Genomic DNA, 19,308 nt, shown 5'->3' on the forward strand with positions numbered 1-19,308 from the left:
TATGCTGGCGACTTATCGTCCAAAGATAAGCCGGGTCAAATAGAAATCACACACACACACACACACACATATATATATGCCTTAGATATGAATAAAAAAAGTCTCAAGACAAACTCAAAGATTTGTTGTCAAAAACTTAAGCCAAAAAAGAGAGGAAAGACGAGACTTCTGATGAATACGATCAGTAAGCCGGACCAAAAGGGGTTTAAGGTAGGATTCAAATACGATCATGAAGCCCCCTAGTGGTTTTGGCGTTGCGCCGATCAAGAGGGTACCGACAGCTATGTTCTCTTTGGTTCGAATACGACCTATGTTTTAACAGGAAGCCCCCAAATGACCTTGAGACTTTTTTAACGACTCTGATTCGAATACGATCAAAGTCGAACCGGGAAAGGGGTTAGGCTATGATTTGAATATGACCAAGAAGCCCCCTAGTGGGTTTGGCATTGCGTCGATCAAGAGGGTACCGACAGCTATGTTCTCTTTGGTTCGAATATGACCTATGTTTGAACAGGAAGCCCCCAAATGACCTTGAGACTTTTTAACGACTCTGATTCGAATACGATCAAAGTCGGACCAAAACGGGTTAAGCTAGATTCGAATACGATCAGCCCCCAATTGGTCTTTGGAAAGATGATGATGAAGACATATGATCATTGAGGATGAAAAGGACAGAGGTCCTGCTTTATTACTTATCATAATATATACATTGTCAAAAAATATGTACATCATAAGAGCCGGTGGCTCAAGTGTAGTAAGGCCGAAGATGAGCAATATTCCACGGCCGGCAGGTCTCCTCCTCCGACTTACGTGAGTCTTTATGCTCTCGAACATTGATAAGGTAGTATGACCCGTTGTTCAAGTTCTTGCTGACCACAAAGGGCCCTTCCCAAGGTGGGGATAACTTGTGTGCATCAGTTTGATCCTGGATGAGCTCGAGCACCAAATCACCTTCTTGAAAGGTTCTGGACTTAACCCGGCGGCTATGATAATGGCGCATGTCCTATTGGTAAATCGCTGAGCGGGCTGCTGCCAAGTCACGCTTTTCATCTAACAGGTCAAGTGCATCCTGACGCGTTTGTTCATCATCAGCTTCAACGTAAGCCGCCACGCGGGGCGAGTCATGACGGATGTCACTAGGGAGAACCGCCTCTGCTCCATAAACCATGAAGAAAGGCGTGTAACCCGTAGACCTATTGGGGGTGGTGTTGATACTCCATATCACAGAAGGTAACTCCTCCACCCAACAACCCGGCGTCCGTTGCAAGGGAACCAGAAGCGGGGGCTTGATGACTTTCAACATTTCCTGATTGGCTCTTTCAACTTGACCATTGGATTGGGGGTGAGCTACTGATGAAACGTCAAGTCGAATATGCTCACGTTGACAAAACTCCTCCATGGCACCCTTGGACAGATTAGTGCCATTGTTAGTTATAATGTTGTGTGGAAAGCCAAAACAAAAGATCACCTTTTTCATGAATTGAACCGCCGTGGCTGCGTCACACTTACTAACTGGCTCTGCCTCAACCCACTTTGTGAATTTGTCGACTGCCACCAAAAGGTGGGTCTTTTTATCTTTGGACCTTTTGAAAGGCCCAACCATGTCAAGTCCCCAGACAGATCCTCTACATCAGCGTGAGCCGCCAGCCAATAAAATCCATGACGAAAAGCTTTGGCCACAAGGGACTTTGAACCGGCATGATGGCCACAATCTCCTTCATGAATCTCACGAAGAATCTCTTGACCTTCCTTAGGAGAGACACAATGCTGAAACACCCCAGTGACACTTCGATGATGCAACTCACCATTGGCAATTGTCATTGGTTTAGACCGTCAGGTTATCTGCCTAGCCAAGGTTTCATCCTCAGGAAACTCGCCCCGGGTCATGTAATCCAAATATGACATTGTCCAATCTGGGATGACGTGAAGAGGCGCCACCAATTGTGCTTCCGGGTCAGGAACAGCCAAGTCTTCCTCTTTAGGTAACTTGATAGAAGGGTTATGCAGAATATCCAAGAAAGTGTTAGGTGGCACCGTCTTACGCTGAGATCCCATCCGGCTTAAAGCATCAGCCGCCTCATTTTTTCTGTGATCAATGTGCTCCACTTGATAACCCTTGAAGTGTCTAGCAATAGCATCAACTTCACGGTGATAAGCCGCCATGAGGGGATCCTTGGAATCCCATTTGCCTGAGACTTGTTGAGCCACCAAATCTGAGTCGCCAAAGCACCACACCCGGCTTAAGTAAATCTCCTTAGCCATCCGAAGACCATGGAGCAAGGCCTCGTACTCAGCTGCATTGTTAGTACAAGGAAACATCAACCTCAACACATAACAAAATTTGTCACCTCGAGGGGAAGCTAAAACAACTCCAGCACTCGAGCCCTCCAATTGCCTGGATCCATCAAAGTGAATAGTCGAACATGTGTTGTCCGGATTCTCTTCAGGCATCTGCAGCTCTGTCCAATTGTTGATGAAATCCACCAGTGCTTGAGACTTGATAGCAGTATGTGGTACATACTTTAAACCATGAGGCCCAAGCTCAATGGTCCACTTGGCGACTCGTCTTGTGGCTTCTCTGCTTTGAATGATATCTCCTAAAGGAGCAGAACTAACCATAGTGATGGGATGACCCAAAAAATATTGCTTAAGCTTCCGGCTGGCCATGAACACCCCATAAACAAGCTTCTGCCAATGTGGATATCTCTGTTTGGACTCAATAAGCACCTCGCTGATGTAGTAAACCGGCCGTTGAACCGGATATTCTTTGCTAGCCTCCTTGCGTTCCACCACAATGGCCACACTGACAACACGTGTATTAGCATCCACATATAACAATAATGGATCCTTATCAATGGGAGCAGAAAGAACCGTTGGCTCAGCTAGTTGCCTCTTCAAATCTTCAAATGCATCGTTAGCAGCATCACTCCAGACAAATTCGTCTGTTTTCTTCATCATCTTATGCAGCGGTATGGCCTTCTCACCTAACCGGCTTATGAGCTGGCTTAAAGTAGCAATACGACCCGCCAAACTCTGAACATCATTGATACATGCCGGTTTAGCCAAGGAGGTGATAGCCTTGATTTTCTCCGGGTTAGTCTCAATGCCTCTGTTAGAAACCAGAAAACCCAAAAGCTTGCCTGCTGGCACACCAAAAATGCACGTGGCCGGGTTAAGCATCATTTTATAGACCCGGAGATTATCAAAGGTCTCCTTCAAATCATCTATCAAGGTCTCCTTCTCTCTGGACTTCACCACAATGTCGTCCACATAAGCATGAACATTGTGCCAATCTAATCATGAAGACAGTTCTGCACACATCGCTGATAAGTCGCCTGGGCACTCTTGAGCCCAAAAGGCATAGACACATAGCAGAAGGCTCCAAAAGGAGTAATAAAGGCTGTCTTCTCCTGGTCCTTAACTGCCATCTTGATATGATGATAACTAGATTAAGCATCCTAAAAGCTCAAACGTTCACAACCTTCCGTAGCATCAATGTTTTGATCAATACGGGGGAGAGCAAAAGGATCAGCTGGACAAGCCTTGTTTAAGTCCGTGTAATCCACACACATACGCCAGGTGCCATTCTTCTTAAGCACTAGCACCGGGTTAGCCAACCACTCTGGATGAAAAACTTCAACAATGAACTCGGCTGCCAAGAGCCAGGCCACTTCTTCACCAATGGCCTTACGCCTCTCCTCATTGAACCGCCGAAGAAACTGCTTGACCGGCTTAAATTTTGGATCAATATTGAGAGTGTGCTCAGCGAGTTCTCTTGGTACACCCGACATGTCAGAAGGTTTCCGTGCAAAGATGTCCCCGTTCTCACGGATGAACTTGATGAGTGCGCTTTCCTATTTGGGATCCAGGTTAGCACCGATACTAAACTGCTTAGATGAGTCGCCAGGAAGAAAATGAACTAGCTTGGTGTCGTCAACCGACTTAAACTTCATCACCGGCTCATGCTCTGTGGTTGGCTTTTTCAAAGACGTCATGTCCGCCGGGTCAACATTGTCCTTGTAAAATTTCAACTCCTCTGTTGCACAGACAGACTCAGCATAGGCAACATTGCGTTCCTCACGTTCCAGGGCTATCTTCCGACTCCCATGCACTGTGATGGTTCCCTTATGACCCGGCATCTTGAGCTACAGATAAACATAACAGGGCCGTGCCATGAACTTTGCATAAGCCGGCCATCCAAACAGAGCGTGATACAGGATTTTGATTTTGACCACTTCAAAAGTTAACTTTTCAGCCTTGGAATCATGCTCATGTCCAAAGGCCACTTCCAGCTCAATCTTACCCACTGGGTACGCCGACTTACCAGGCACCACTCCATGAAAAACAGTGTTGGACATCTTAAGATTTTTATCAGTCAACCCCATGCGATGGAAAGTCTCATAATAAAGGATGTTGATGCTACTGCCTCCATCCATGAGCACTTTAGTGAATTTGTATCCACCAACTTGAGGCGCCGCCACCAAGGCTAAGTGACTCGGATTGTCAACCCGGGGAGGGTGATCCTCTCTACTCCATAGAATAGGCTGCTCAGACCACCGCAAGTAACGAGGAACTGTCGGCTCAACAGCATTCACAACCCTCTTATGAAGTTTCTGGTCCCGTTTGCACAAACTAGTGGTAAACACATGATACTGTCCACTATTCAGCTGCTTTGGATTACTCTGATACCAGATCACTGCTGTTGACCTCCTTGGCTAGATTGCTGATTATGACCACCCTGATTACCTTGAGGGCCTTGAAAGTTGGAACTAGAACCGCCACCTCCATAACCCGGGCCATGAAAACCGCCACCACCTGAGCCGCCGCCCGGTCCATGATTGTTGTCAAACATGTTAGAGTTCTTGAAAGCCTTCATGATCGTACAATCCTTCCACAGGTGAGTGGCCAGTTTCTGCTGAGTGCCATGCCTTGGACAGGGCTCATTTAGCAACTGCTCAAGAGTGGGACCTGACCCGCCGGATCGAGGAGGTGGCCTCCCCTTACATCGTTGATTGTTGCCCTGCACATTGGTGTTAGCCACAAACTCCGAGCTACCATCAGCCTTACGTTTGTTGTTGCCCCCTTGATTCACCGGGTTATGCTGCGGGCCCTTCATGTTGCCGTTCTTCTTTCCCTTCCCTGTCTTCTCATCGTCAGACTCGGGATCCTTGGTACTATCAGAGTCGGCGTACTTGACTAGAGCCGCCATCAGCTGGCCCATGTCATTACAATCACGCTTGAGCCGCCCCAGCTTCTGTTTCAGAGGCTCAAAACGGCAATTTTTCTCCAACATTAAGACTGCAGAGCCGGCGTCCATCTTATCAAATGAATGTATTATGGCCTTGACCCGGCGCATCCAATGGGTCGTGGATTCACCCTCCTCTTTCTTGCAGTTAGTCAAGTCCACAATCGACATGGGCTCCTTGCATGTATCTTTAAAGTTCTGAATAAACCGGTCCTTTAACTCTGCCCATGAACCCATGGAATTAGGTGGGCGTTGCTTGAAACGGCTGGGCGATGCTTGAAACGACTGGTGAATCCATGTGCTTGCTATAGCTTTGGCTTGGGCGAGGGGTGGAATGAATCCTGTCTTGACTATAAGAATACGCCTCCTGTTGTGCCAGAGCCGTCTGAAGAAGTTCTCTGACCCTTCGTGTTTCAACTGTCGTCGGAGAGTCGCCATCCACCGGGAGAGCCGCCAATCATGCCGCCGCAGCGATCATGTTCTCCAAAGGGTTAGAATAATGACTCGGTGGTGTAGGTATATGGTGAGGTGGAGCAACATTCAGACGAGGGGGTTCCATCACTCGTGGCTGAACTGGCGTTCCAGCTCCAGGTGGTACATCCCGGTTTACCTCCAGCGGGTTACTAGGCCCTGCACCAAGCGTGCGAAAGAGGTTTCTAGGCTCATAAACCGTAGGTAGACGAGACTGAGCCTTCTGGTGCCTTCTCCTCATGATCTCATTTGACGCGTTCTAGTCCATCGTGAGCTGGAAAGCCTGGAACTGAGTCCGCTGAGCTTGAGCATCCAGAGCCGCCCGCTCCACGGTCATCCCGACGTCTTCTGCCGCCAGGTCTTCTTTAGCTTGCACTATGTCCTGCTTTAACTGCGCCACTTCCGCATCATGTTGAGCTTGATCCGCCGGATTGACCACGGCATGTTAACTGCCGTTGTCAATCTGGCGGATCAAGCTCAACATGATGCGGAAGTGGCGCGGTTAAAGCAGGACATAGTGCAAGCTAAAGAAGACCTGGCAGCAGAAGGCGTCAGGATGACTGCGGAGCGGGCGACTCTGGATGCTCAAGCTCAGCGGATTCAGTTGCAGGCTTTCTAGCTCACGATGGACCAGAGCGCGTCAAATGAGATCATGAGGAGAAGGCAACAGAAGGCTCAGTCCCGTCTGCCTACAGTTTATGAGCCTAGAAACCTCTTTCGCACGCCTGGTGCAGGGCCCAGTAACCCGCTGGAGGTAAACCAGGATGTAGCACCTAGAGCTGGAATGCCGGTTCAGCCACGGGTGATGGAACCCCCTCGTGTGAATGCTTCTCCACCTCACCATATACCACACCATCGGGTCATTATTCTAACCCTTTGGAGAACATGATCGCTGCGGCGGCACGATTGGCGGCTCTCCCGATGGATGGCGACTCTCCAACGGCGGTTGAATTACGAAGGGTCAGAGAACTTCTTAAGATGGCTCTGGCGCAGCAGCAGGCGTATTCTTATAGTCTAGAAAGGATTCATTCCACCCCTCACCCAAGCCGGAGCTATAGCAGGCACATGGATTCACCAGCCATTTCAAGCAACGCCCAGCGCCGTGACCAGCCACGCAGGCATGACCCGGCTCATGAGGGAGCTCTTAATTTGGTTGATCAGGATAGATTGCGTCAGGAAGCTGAGCGGGCGGCTCAGCAGGCGGCTTATCAACCCCTTCCGGTTTATCTGACGACTTCAATTGAGGCAGGCGTGACCACTAGGACTGGGGGCGTACCTTGTTTGGTACTGACTCTGCGTAATGAGAATTTGCCCAAGGATTTCAAGGGGCCTCAAAATGTGCCTAATTACACGGCCGACTTGCAACCTGGGGCATGGATTGAAAGCTACGAGATGACCATGGAACTACTTGAAGTCAGTGACGCTGCAATGGCCAAGTACTTCACCATGATGCTGGATGAAATGACCCATACTTGGTTGAAGGGGTTGCCACCTAATTCCATCGGTTCATGGGCAGTGTTAAAGGACCGGTTTATTCAGAACTTTAAAGATACATGGAAGCAGCCCATGTCGATTGTGGACTTGACTAACTGCAAACAAGAGGAGGGTGAATCCATGATCCATTGGGTGCGCCAGGTCAAGGCCATAATACATTCATCTGATAATATGGACGCCGGCTCTGCAGTCTTAATGTTGGAGAAAAATTATCGTTTTGAGCCTCTGAAATAGAAGCTGGGGCGGCTCAAGCGTGATTGTAATGACATGGGCCAGCTGATGGCGGCTCTAGTCAAGTACACCTACTCTGATAGTACCAAGGATCCCGAGTCTGATGATGAGAAGACAGGGAAGGGAAAGAAGAATGGCAACGCGAAGGGCCCGCAGCATAACCCGACGAATCAAGGGGGCTTCTTGATCGTATTCGAATCATAGCTTAACCCCTTTTCGGGTCCGACTTTGATCATATTCGAATCAGAGTCGTTAAAAAAGTCTCAAGGTCATTTGGAGGCTTCCTGTTCAAACATAGGTCATATTCGAACCAAAGAGAACATAGCTGTCGGTACCCTCTTGATCGGCGCAATGCCAAACCCACTAGGGGGCTTCTTGATCATATTCGAATCATAACTTAACCCCTTTTCGGGTCCAACTTTGATTGTATTGGAATCAGAGTCGTTAAGAAAGTCTCAAGGTCATTTGGGGGCTTCCTGTTCAAACATAGGTCATATTCGAAGCAAAGAGAACATAGCTGTCGGTACCCTCTTGATCGGTGCAACGCCAAAACTACTAGGGGGCTTCATGATCGTATTTGAATCCTAGATTAAACCCCTTTTGGTCCGGATTGATCGTATTTGAATCAGAAGTCTTGTCTTTTCTCTCTTTTTTGGCTTAAGTTTTTGACAACAAATCTTTGAGTTTGTCTTGAGATTTTTTTATTCATATCTAAGGCATATATATATATGTGGTTTCTATTTAACCCGGCTTATCTTTGGATGATAAGTCGCCAGCATATGACAATCATCAAACATTTGGAGGTCTTGGCTTCTAATGATTGGGTTATCACCCTTACTGTGCAGGTCACATAAACCGGCAGCACAAATTCAATATCACAAGTATGATATTATAGTTATGTTTCAAAGTTATGATTCATAACATGTTTATCTGTGACTCCTTTTTTACACATCAGTGGTCATATGTAAGACATTATGACCCGCCCTGCGGTAAACCGCCAAGGGTTCTTGTGATCTATTTCTGTGTATAGGATAATTCAAGGATTTTCTTATGCATAAGGAAAACAGATGATAAGTATAATAAGGGCAAGTGTAAGACGATGACTTAACAATGTTGAGCACCAAAACATGCATGATGGCATGACAGATCAAAGTCGTTTCTACCCTATTACATGACTCCCTGAGTCCAAATGATTAAACTTTTTTTTCTAGAAGACTATTCATATGAGCCGCCCAACGGGTCAATTCTCTTGTTGACCTGGTGCTTCTGGATCAACCCTCTCCGCTTCTTTGTCCTGTCCCCCATCCTGGAAGGTTGATGATGACAACTCAATGCCATTCAAAGCTTCAAATTCAACTTCATCATCAATTAGCCTGGACGGGTCAACTTCAGGGGCGAAGGTATGCTTACGGAATGGGGGGATCAGGCTTGTCACTTTATAATGTGGCGTCGACATCCTCTGATTTCCTGCGCCATAAGCCGGATGGTACTTGGTAAGGTACGTCTCATCGGCAATCACGCTAGCCACAGGGCATATTTCCCTTACACAAGTAGCGAAGTCCTCTTGTTCAAATGAAGTGCCATCCTCCTTAAGGCTTGGATATCCAATGGCGATGTTAGCCGGGTCTAACTCCGGCAGCCATGCTTTGGCCCGGCTTAAGGCAGCCATAGCTCCGGCTCTCACAGAAGACCGCTTTAATTCGGTGAACCGCTGGGGTAGCACAGAAAGCTTCTTTAACACATCAACAAGAAGTGTGGGGGCTTCATTTGACAGGGCAACTGTGGCTAAGGCACACTGAGCTCCAGTGTAAAGTTGTTCTACGAGCGTGTAAACCGCTTTCAGCTTCATCAGCATGTCCTGGTTGAGATTGGTGCTCCTGGGGCCTATATAGCAGTAACAGATGAGTTAATAACAATTCATATGATCACCAGAAAGATTCAACACTTGATACTTGTAGGGCGGCTTACCAAAGATTGCCGAGACCATCTGAGAAACATGGCGTTTTAAGCCGGATAGTTTAGTGGTCACCTCTTCAAGAGTCGCCTCTGCTTTTTCAGCTTGATGGGTCAAGGCAATCTTTTCTTCCGCCCAGGCCTTTTTCTCAACTTCAAACTCAGCCCTCAATTTTTCTTGTTCAGACACGCTGAATTCAAATTTGGAGTTTGCTCTTTGAGTCTCCCTCTCTTGCATCTCCAAGCAGTTTTTTAATTCAGACAGTTCTAATTAAAGTTGAGCAGTGGTGGTTTGTACATATACCTGGTCAAAATCATAAACATTAGTATGCAATATTGCTACCTCTTCAGCACTGCGTTGGATTTCCCCGAAGAGGAGAGGATGATGCAGCAAAGTAGCGTAAGTATTTCCCTCTGTTTTTGAGAACCAAGGTATCAATCCAGTAGGAGACCACGCACAAGTCCCTCGTACCTACACAAAACGATTGCTCCTCGCAACCAACGCGATTAGGGGTTGTCAATCCCTTCATGGTCACTTACGAGGGTGAGATCTGATAGAGATGATAAATAATATTTTTGGTATTTTTGGTATAGAGACGCAAAGTGAAAAGTAAAAGGCAAAGTAAAAACAAAGCAAGTAATAAAGTAATGGAGATTGATATGATGAGAATAGACCCGGGGGCTATAGGTTTCACTAGTGGCTTCTCTCAAGAGCATAGATATTCTACGGTGGGTGAACAAATTACTGTTGAGCAATTGACAGATTTGAGCATAGTTATGAGCATATCTAGGTAATGATCATGTATATAGGCATCACGTCCGAGACAAGTAGATCGAAACGATTCTGCATCTACTAGTATTACTCCACTCATCGACCGCTATCCAGCATGCATCTAGAGTATTAAGGTAAAAACAGAGTAACGCTTTAAGCAAGATGACATGATGTAGAGGGATAAATTCATGCAATATGATAAAAACCCCATCTTGTTATCCTCGATGGCAACAATACAGTACGTGCCTTGCTGCCCCTTCTGTCACTGGGAAAGGACACCGCAAGATTGAACCCAAAGCTAAGCACTTCTCCTATTGCAAGAACTACCAATCTAGTTAGCCAAACCAAACGGATAATTCGAAGAGACTTGCAAAGATAACTCAATCATACATAAAAGAATTCAGAGAAGATTCAAATATTTTTCATAGATAAGCTGGATCATAAACCCACAATTCATCGATCTCAACAAACACACCGCAAAAAGAAGATTACATCGAATAGATCTCCACGAGAGAGGGGGAGAACATTGTATTGAGATCCAAAAAGAGAGAACAAGCCATCTAGCTACTAGCTATGGACCCGAAGGTCTGAAGTAAACTACTCACACTTCACTAGAGGGGCTATGGTGTTGATGTAGAAGCCCTTCGTGGTGGATGCCCCCTTCGGTGGAGCTCCGGAACAGGCCCCAAGATGGGATCTCGTGGATACAGAAGGTTGCGGCGGTGGAATTAGGTTTTTGGCTCCTGTTCTGATCGTTTGGGGATACGTAGGTATATATAGGAGGAAGGAGTACGTCGATGGAGCAACAGGGGGGCGACGAGGCAGGGGGCGCGCCCTAGGGGGGTGCCCCCCACCCTCGTGACCGACTCTTCTGCTTCTTGGAGTAGGGTTCAAGTCTCCTGGATCACGTTCGGCGAGAAAATTACGTTCCCGAAGGTTTCATTCCGTTTGGACTCCGTTTGATATTCTGTTTCTTCAAAACACTGAAATAGGGAAAAAACAACAATTCTGGGCTGGGCCTCCGATTAATAGGTTAGTCCCAAAAATAATATAAAAGTGGAAAATAAAGCCCAATATAGTCCAAAACAGTAGATAAAGTAGCATGGAGCAATCAAAAATTGTAGATATGTTGGAGGCGTATCAAATATTAAAGTCCCAAGCCTTTTGCAAGCAACAACACTTGGCACTTGGGGGCTAATGTCTACCGAAAGATTTGTCTAAGTGGCGTCTTATGAGAGTAAAGTCCCAAGCACTTTGCAAGCAAGAGTACTTGACACTTGGGGACTAATGCATATTGTTGTTCAAAGTTACACAAGTAATATCTTCTACACAAGCATATGAAGGACCGGCTTATTCATGCTGGTTAAACCGGCCCTTGGGAACTATAAATTAAGCTGGATTTTTTTACAAGTTTTACCAAAGGATATATTACTGATGCTCATAAGTTCGTTCTAAGTCTACAGCATATTCATCATAAGCAATAGACTTGGGGGCTGGCATAGTAAGGATTATTCAATAAAGGGAAGAATTGATACCTCAAATTTCTGGTGCATTTGTTTCACCATATAAACTTCAAGATCACGGCTGCTATGCACCTGGCTAAGATAGCCAAAAAAAACTTCGCCAATGCTCATTTGAGTATAGTCAGCAACATCAAATCTGACTTTATGTCATTCAATGTGCTCCTCCTTGGCAGAGCACTTGGCTAGCACAGCGGGTCTCCCCGGCTCAGTATAGCCGGTCTTGGTAATTTCCACATCAACATCTTGTGGGTCGGCTGTCTTAGCCCGGCTTGAGGCTTCAGGGTTTACAGAGCCGTCGACAGGCGGGTCAGCAGTCATCGTTAGTGTATCATCAACCGGTTCAAGCAACAGCTCAGGAATAGAGGCCTCAGGCGCGGCCGTCTGGAGCTCCGACTCATTGACGGTTGGCTCTTCAACTGGCTTGTTCTTCTTCACCCTCTTGCTGGGTTTTGCTTTTCCGCTGCATAAGGTCAAAAAGGCCAGTACAAGTATAAAGGATTGTAATGAGTACAGGATAACTAAATCATCATTACCCTGGAGCGGTCTTAAAAACCGACATGTTGGACTAAATTGAGTCGCTGGAAGAATGAGAAGTGTCCTAATAGTTTGAATCAGAAGAATTGAGTGGTTGACGAGTAAGACCCGCCAAAGGATAAAAAGGGTTTAAGTCGGAGGTGACCTCATTCCGGCGCTTCCTCGGTGTATTCGGTAAGCCAAAGGAGAGTTCTGCATCCTTGCTGGTCCGGGTCTCCCTCTAGCTCTCATGAATCTGTCACTTCAAAAGAAATTGAGGATCCTGATAAGCTAAGGGATGTGAAAATCTTACTTTCCGGGTTACTCTTTGGATTTTTTATCTCGGCAAAGGCTCGGGGTCGGAAGAAATAATAGTTACCTTTTCAGCCACTCCCTGACTCGTTCCCGTGTCACCCTGATGATAATCAGTGTCAATAAGATGGTTAAAAAATGAGCCAAGAGAATCAAGGGCGACCTCCAACTCAGAGGAGTCCTCCAGTTGAAACATGTCAGAAGCGCTGGGCTTCTTTCCTCTTTTCTTGACGGCGGCTTTCCTGGCGGCTTTCTTGGCTTTCCTGGCTCTCTTTGCAGCCTCATGATCATACTTTTTCTTCCAAAATTTGTCATCAGCCTGTGAAAGTCAGCAAAGGTTTGAGTAAAGAGAAAACATCAAAGATAAAGGTAAATTTACTCAGATTGGCGGCTTACCACTGGAGCCGGGTTAGCCTTGCAGAAAGGGCTTAAGCCCACCTTGCCACAATCTGCTAAGCTTTTGTTCAAGAGCAACTTCGTCATATCACCGATGACATCGTCAGGTAAATCGTTAGGGCTATGGCGCAGAGGATCATTCTTCTCGCCCGTGTAGGTGCACATCAAACCGGAGTGGCGGCTCAACGGAATGATCCGCCAGGAGACCCAAACTCGGACCAAGTCAATACCATTTAAACTGTTCCCCAAAAGAGCCTTAAATTTAGCCATGGTGGGGGCGAGCTTCTGGCGATCAACAGTTGACAACTTGTCTGGAAGAGGATGATTAGACTCGAGGCGCAGGGAGCGAAAGCCGGGCAGAGGGTTCTCATCAGCTTAAGATTTATCTTGATAGTAGAACCAGTCTGGTTCCAGTCTTTGGGATGACTCAGTGGTTGTGCATAAGGGAAAATGGCGTCTGTCCGTTGTTGGATCGAGACCCCGCCAAGCTCCAAACTAGGTCCATTGGCACATTCATTCTGATGGTTCAAATAAAACAACTCTCTGAAAAGCAGCAAGCTGGGCTCTTCTTCAAGATACACCTCACAAAATACTTGAAAGTTGCAAATATTAGACACGGAGTTGGGTCCGATGTCTTGAGGACGGAGGTCAAAAAAGTGCAGGACGTTTCTGAAGAACTTTGAGCCAGGTGGTGAAAAGCCCCGGTTCATGTGATCAGTGAAAATGATGACTTGCCCCTCTTTGGGCCGAGGCTTCTCTTCTGTTGGATCAGGAGCATGGTACGACATGACTTCCTTTTTCGGCAGATGGCCGGTTTTCACAAAGTCATCAAGTGTACTATCCGTGAAGATGGATTTGACCCAGTTGCAAGAAGTGGTAGTTTTGGGCGGCATTATGAAGAAGGAAACCTAACAAAGAGTAAAATTGCCGGTTCAAATTTAAGCCGGAGGAAAAATATTACAACACATATTCAGAATGGCAGCTTATAAATGGGCCTAATGGTATATGGCTAATTATGTCAGGTTACTTAAACCGCCGTGAGCTGTAAGGTTATTTAAGCCGCCAATTTAAAGTTGGATGATTTCTATTGAGCATTGCAATTTAAATCGGTGGTTTGAGCCACCATGGCTAGGTGGATCTAACAAAATAGAATTTTTGGCTAAGTATCACACAAACAAGTTTCACAGATTGCAATCTTTATTTTGGATCAACAGATGTTCAAAAAAAGGAAATGAATCTAGACCTAAAAAACCAGTACAGAGGAGTTCATAAGCTCTAGAGGGATCTTTTCTTCTAGGAAGGGGGTCTGCTAGTATTGAAAGATAAGGCAAAACAGCAACCGCATTGGTTATAGGCCGTTTTCAGATCAAAGAGGTTCATGGTGCAAGCACTGAAGATGAACTACGATGAAATACGGAGAACACAGAGAAGTTCAGAAACCCTAATGCGGATCTGAGGTGTGGGAAAGCAAAAACTTACAGGTGCAGATCTACTACGGTGGGTCGCCACCATTCTCTGGTTCGATTTTAGGGTGATGCAACGGCCTGGGACGAAGATGACGGTCCTCTCTATGGAGGCGGTGGAGCTCGAGCGGCCGAGGTCGCGAGAGGAAGGAGATGATGGAAAGGGGGAGAATGAGAAGAAGACCGATCGTGGCTATTTATAAGGAAGGACTGATAAATGGGCATGGAAAACGAGGAGGCTGAAACATGGTTATCCAACTGCCCAGACGCCTCAATTCTCGGGACGATTATCAAGATAAGGATCCATTGAGATATGTTGGACAAAGTGTGAATTAATGACAGGTGACGTCTGTTGGAAATATGCCCTAGAGGCAATAATAAATTAGTTATTATTATATTTCCTTGTTCATGATAATCGTTTATTATCCATGCTATAATTGTATTGATAGGAAACTCAGATACATGTGTGGGTACATAGACAACACCATGTCCCTAGTAAGCCTCTAGTTGACTAGCTCGTTGATCAATAGATGGTTACGGTTTCCTGACCATGGACATTGGATGTCGTTGATAACGGGATCACATCATTAGGAGAATGATGTGATGGACAAGACCCAATCCTAAGCCTAGCACAAAGATCATAGTTTGTATGCTAAAGCTTTTCTAATGTCAAGTATCATTTCCTTAGACCATGAGATTGTGCAACTCCCGGATACCGTAGGAATGCTTTGGGTGTACCAAACATCACAACGTAATTGGGTGGCTATAAAGGTGCACTACAGGTATCTCCGAAAGTGTCTGTTGAGTTGGCACGAATCGAGACTGGGATTTGTCACTCCGTGTGATGGAGAGGTATCTCTGGGCCCACTCGGTAGGACATCATCATAATGTGCACAATGTGATCAAAGAGTTGATCGTGGGATGATGTGTTACGGAACGAGTAAAGAGACTTGCCGGTAACAAGATTGAACAAGGTATCGACATACTGACGATCGAATCTCGGGAAAGTACAATACTGTTAGACAAAGGGAATTGTATACGAGATTGATTGAGTCCTTGACATCGTGGTTCTTCCGATGAGATCATCGTGGAACATGTGGGAGCCAACATGGGTATCTAGATCCCGCTGTTGGTTATTGACCGGAGAACGTCTCAGTCATGTCTGCATGGTTCCCGAACCCGTAGGGTCTACACACTTAAGGTTCGATGACGCTAAGGTTATAAAGGAAGTTTGTATGTGGTTACCGAATGTTGTTCGGAGTCCCGGATGAGATCCCGAATGTCACGAGGAGTTCCGGAATGGTTCCGAGGAAAAGATTTATATATGGGAAGTCCTGTTTTGGTCATCGGAAAAGTTCCGGGTGCTATCGATAATGTACCGGGACCACCGGGAGGGTCCCGGGGGTCCACCAAGTGGGGCCACCGGCCCCAGAGGGCTGCATGGGCCAAGTGTGGGAGGGGACCAGCCCCAGGTGGGCTGGTGCGCCCCCCCACCAAGGCCCAAGGCGCCTAGGGCTTGGGGGAAACCCTAAAGGGGGGCGCCCCCCTTGCCTTGGGGGGCAAGGCAACCCCCCTGGCTACCGCCCCCTCCTCAGATTGGATCTGAGGGGGACGGCCCCCTCTCCTTTGCCCCTATATATATGTGGGGGGTGGGAGGGCAGCCGAACACAAGTCCTGGTGCAGCCCTTCCCCTCTCCCAAGTACTCCTCCTCTCCTGCGGTGCTTGGCGAAGCCCTGCAGGATTGCCACGCTCCTCCATCACCACCACGCCGTTGTGCTGCTGCTGGATGGAGTCTTCCTCAACCTCTCCCTCTCTCCTTGCTGGATCAAGGCATGGGAGACGTCATCGGGCTGTACGTGTGTTGAACGCGGAGGTGACGTCCGTTCGGCACTAGGATCTCTGGTGATTTGGATCACGACGAGTACGACTCCTTCAACCCCGTTCTCTTGAACGCTTCCGCTTAGCGATCTACAAGGGTATGTAGATGCACTCTCCTTCCCCTTGTTGCTAGTTTCTCCATAGATAGATCTTGGTGACTCATAGGAAAATTTTGAATTTCTACTATGTTCCCCAACAACGTCATGGCGGGTTATCACAGATCCAGAAGATGACATCATGGCGGGTTATAAACTTTTGCACAGATGAAGAGTAGAAGATTTTTTCTTAAATTGTGAGATTGACATGAACCAGTTCAAATCAATCTGGGGCCTAATGTTGGGGATATAACTACTAGGTATGACCCGCCCAGGAGGGGCCGGGTTATACCCATGGCGGTTCATAAAATGAAGCCCAAGATGATACTTTAAGATGGCGGTTCAGTTAAGGGCCGAAAGCCCAAAGGCGGCTTAAGGCCCATAGAGATAAACCGTCATATATGTATGACTTGTATTGTAAGGCAGGAATAGATAGAGACCGAGCCGAACACTGTGTATGAGCCGGCCATGACTCTGTGAGCCGCTGGGCGTCGACCTCTATATATAAATGGATGACCCGGCGACGGTTCAGGACAAGGAACATCAGATCGAGAACTAGGTCAAGCAAACTCGCTCCCTGCTAATTGAGACATAAGCAATCCCACCCCAAACTAGATTAAGCCATTACCTTCACCGCAAGGGGCCAAACCAGTATAAACTCCCGTGTCCTTTGTCCCATTTTAACCCCTTTAAGCTTCCTAGTTGCGATGGCTCCACGACTAAGTCCTTTTGTTAGGACATCTCCCATGACGTTTCCACGACAAGATCCATATATATTTTGCAAATTTCTATGTCTCCATCCCCGGCCTTTTCATGAATGGAGTTGAAGCGTCTCTTGATGTGCTTGGTTCTCTTGTGAAACCTAGATTCCTTCGCTAAGGCAATTGCTCCAGTGTTGTCACAAAAGATTTTCATTGGACCCGATGCACTGGGTATTACAACTAGATCAGATATGAACTCCTTCATCCAGACTCCTTCATGCGCTGCTTCCGAAGCAGCCATGTACTCCGCTTCACACGTAGATCCTGCCATGATGCTCTGCTTGGAACTGCACCAACTAACAGCCCCACCATTCAATATAAATATGTATCCGGTTTATGACTTAGAGTCATCCAGATCTGTGTCGAAGCTAGCATCAACATAACCCTTTACGATGAGCTCGTCGTCACTGATACGTCCATTTTGCATCATGTTTTCCTATTGTATTTATAATATTCTTATGCTTAATAATGTTTTTCAGAGTAATTCTAATGCCGTTTCTCTCATAATATGCAAGGTTTATACAAAGAGGGAGAATGCCGGTAGCTGGAATTCTGGACCTACAAAGCTACATCAGGGTTACCTATTCTGCACATCCCCAAATGAGCTGAAAATTTGCGGAGAATTATTTTGACAATATATAAAAAATACTGAAGCAAATAACTACTGGAGGAGGCCCATTAGGTGGGCACAACCCACCTGGGCGCGCCAGGCCCCCCAAGCGTGCCCTGGTGGGTTGTGCCCTCCTCGGCCCACCTCCGATACCCATCTTCTGGTATATAGGTCATTTTAACCTACAAAAAACAGAGGGGGACTTTCGGGACGAAGCACCGCCGTCTCGAGGCGGAACTTGGGCAGGAGCACTTTTGCCCTCCGACGAAGTGATTCCGTCAGGTGGAACTTCCCTCCCGGAGGGGGAAATCATCATCATCACCAACAACCCTCTCATCTTTGGGAGGGCAATCTCCATCAACATCTTCAATAGCACCATCTCCTCTCAAAACCTAGTTCATCTCTTTTGTTCAATCTTTGTACCGAAACATTAGATTGGTACTTGTTGCTGATGAGTAGTGTTGATTACATCTTGTAGTTGATTACTATATGGTCTATTTGGTGGAAGATTATATGTTCAGATCCATTGTGCTATTTAATACGCCTCTGATCTTGAGCATGATTATCATTTGTGAGTAGTTACTTCTGTTCTTGAGGTCATGGGAGAAGTCATGTTGCAAGTAATCATGTGAACTTGATATGTGTTCGATATTTTGATGATATGTATGTTGTGATGCCCTTAGTGGTGTCATGTGAAAGTCGACTACATGGCACTTCACCATATTTGGGCCTAAGGGAATGCATTCTGGAGTAGTTATTAGACGATGGGTTGCTAGAGTAACATAAGCTTAAACCCTAGTTTATGCGCTAGTTTGTAAGGGACCGATTTGGATCCAAAAGTTTAATGCTATGGTTAGATTTTATCTTAATACTTTTCTCATAGTTGCGGATGCTTGAGAGGGGGTTAATCATAAGTAGGAGGTTTCTTCTAGTAAGAACAACACCTAAGCACCGGTCCACCCACATATCAAATTATCAAAGTAGCGAACACGAATTAAACCAACATGACGAAAGTAACATGGTAAAATTCCAGTGTACCCTCAAGAACGCTTTGCTTATTATAAGAGACCATTTTGGATCCTTTGCCACAAAAGGATTGGGCTACCTTGCTGCAGTTTATTTACTGTTACCGTTACTTGCTCTTTACAAATTATTTTGCTATCAAACTACTTATTATCGACTATTTCAGTGCTTGCAGAAAATACCTTGCTAAAAACCACTTGTCATTTCCTTCGGCTCCTCGCTGGGTTCGACACTCTTACTTATCGAAAGGACTACGATTGATCCCTGATACTTGTGGGTCATCAAGGCTCTTTTCTGGCGCCATTGCCGGGGAGTGAAGCACTCTTGGTAAGGAAAAATTATTACTACGTGCTGAAATTTATTATCACTTGTTACTATGGAGAATCATCCTTTGAGGGGTTTGTTCGGGGTATCTTCACCTCGATCGGAAGCACAATTAGTTGCCCCTCAACCTACTGCACCTACTAAAAATATTGGTTATTAAATTCCTTCGGGTATGATAGAACAACTGCTAGATAATCCTTATGTAGGAGATGGAACTGAACATCCTCATATGCATTTGATATA

The sequence above is a fragment of the Triticum aestivum genome, chromosome 2B (assembly GCF_018294505.1).
Source record: "Triticum aestivum cultivar Chinese Spring chromosome 2B, IWGSC CS RefSeq v2.1, whole genome shotgun sequence".
NCBI lineage: Eukaryota > Viridiplantae > Streptophyta > Magnoliopsida > Poales > Poaceae > Triticum > Triticum aestivum.